Source organism: Palaemon carinicauda, chromosome 29, assembly GCF_036898095.1.
Source record: "Palaemon carinicauda isolate YSFRI2023 chromosome 29, ASM3689809v2, whole genome shotgun sequence".
NCBI lineage: Eukaryota > Metazoa > Arthropoda > Malacostraca > Decapoda > Palaemonidae > Palaemon > Palaemon carinicauda.
The window spans coordinates 13889952-13892451 of NC_090753.1; positions in this window are offsets into that span (position 1 = coordinate 13889952).

Below are 2500 nucleotides of genomic sequence, written 5' to 3' on the forward strand. Positions count from 1 at the left end.
GTAGGCATTGTGGGTGAGAGGGGCACCGACGAGTGGAGTGCCCCACCCAGGAATCCCCCCGTTGTTAAACTTGTCAGGCCTATGGTCATTTATCTCGAAAGTGCCCAACAAAAAACCCCTGGGCAAGTGGGCTGGGGCGCACATACAACTCCCCCCCACCCAAGGTCTGAGGAAAAGGGAACAGAGAAAGAGGGAGACGAGGGAGTTCGATACCGCCCCCACCCACCCCCCGCATGACATCACAAGCAGTAGCCCAGGAAGCAGTGACAAAGCAGGCACTAGGACCTCCATCGGTACCCCCGACCTCACACCCCCAGCACTAGTGAGAGGACCAGGGGGCAGCAGCATGGCAGCTGAGGTCATTGGCCTGTGTTCCATATCTTGTAATGGCCGGCTTGGAATGTTAGCAGTTAGGATCAACCTGCAAGATAAATCCATCCGAACGCTGACTAACACGGGAGCCAGTGTTTCATTGATTGAAAAAAAAAATTCTACTTAAATCTACTACAGCTAGCGGCATTCATTGTTCTTGACACGCCAGGAGGAAATAAACTACACATAAACCATACATCAATCGCCTAGTTTAAGGTGGGGTCTGTGAAGTTTACACATGATTTTTTTTTGTCTTGCCCACCTTGGAATTTCCGTAATCGAGGCTATCCTAGGAATAGAGTTCATATCTAATAATCAAATTTTAATTTTTGGTGGGAAAAGATTCAATTATATTAAAAGCAGGAGGGCACATTTTGCCAATAGAAAGTCATGAGACAGTAAGTGCAAGTGTTAGCTCGGAGAGACATTTAAGTAGGGTAACAGCTGTACCTGAGAGAGGAGAAGTGTTGTCCACCCAAACCCTTATGAGCATATCTATGACCCCGTGTAGCCCTCCTGCATAAGGAACCAAGGTCGTTGTTAAACCCCAAGACAATTGGGCCCAAATGATATTAGAGGCCTTGACAGAAATTAAAGAGAACAGAGCTGATATAATGATAGTTAATTTGTCAAATAAAAGAGTTTTTTTACTAAGTGATTCTGTGTGTGAATTAGAGTTATGTGAAATTACTTATAATAGGATGTTGGGAGCCGCAACTCCAGCCCATACAGACGAACATACTCAGAATTTTATTATGCAAGCGCGAAAATTATGTCCCCCAGAATATGAGCCTGTAGTTAGTGACATTGTCAATAATTATTCCGATGTAATTGTAATTGTAGATGAACCACCCGGGAGGATTGATCGATTTCCTTTCAGCATTGAAACTGCGCACGCAGAGCCGATCAGGTCAAGGGCTTATAAGGTACCCTTTCATTTCTAGGGAGAGATAGAAAGGGAAATTAATAAATTAAGCGAACAAGGGATAATCGAGGAGAGTGAATCCCCCTGGGCTTCTCCAATTGTAGCTGTTAGGAAAAAGGATGGCTCGGAAAAATTGTGTTGATTATAGGAAATTGAATGCAGTCACTAAGGATGCCCTCAATCGAAGAATTACTTGTGAAAGTAGGGGATAGCAATTATTTTACAGCCGTTGATCTAAAATCTGGATACTATAAAATGCCCATTCGGGAAGACAGTAAATGTAAAACGGCATTTATAGCTAATGATCAATTATTTCAGTTTGATTTTCTTCCTTTCACTGTTAGAAATGCTCCAAGTCATTTTTCTACAGTAATGATGGCAGTTTTGTCACCCTAATTGGCCATAGTGTTCTTGTTCCTTTAGATGATATATTTACAGGGAAAACGGCAGAAGAACATAATAGTAATGTTCATAAAGTTTTAGAAGCATTGCGATGTAATGGTATGAAAATAAATTTGTTAAAGTGCAAATTTTTCTATAAACAGGTCGAATTTTTAGGTCACATAACCCCAGAAGACATCCAACCCTGCCCCAGTAAAGTAACGGCTATTGCCGATTTCCCCAAGCCACGTAACTCTAAGGAAGTTTGCCGAATTCCCCAGGCCACATAATTCTAAGGAAGTAGCTGGGTTCCTTGGGCTCACTGAGTGTTATTGTAAATTCATAAAGAGGTTTTGGAGAGATAGGGAGACACTTAGATGCTTTAAAGAAACTAAAAGTAATAAATTGGGGAGAGGAAGAAGAAAGGGTCTTTAATCATTTGAAAGCTGCCTTAAATAGCAATGAATTATTTGCATATCCAAGATTTCATCGCCAGGTTTTAGTGACAACAGATGTGAGTAGCGTAGCTATTGGTGGCGTAGTTTCTCAATGAGATGATAAAGGCAGAGAGAGACCCATTTGTTTTGCTTCCCCGGCGTTAAAAGGGGCAGAAAAAAAAATTATACTACATTCGATCAAGAGGCTTTGGCTATTCTTTGGGTTCTAAAGAGGCATCGGTTCTTTTTATTAGGTCAGTCGATTGAGTTGCAAATTGACCTATTGTCAAGGGAGATGGATTGAGAGATTATTAGAGTTTAATATAAAGGGTTTTCACCACATTGATGGTAAAGCTAACAAGATAGCTGATGCTATCTCTAGAAG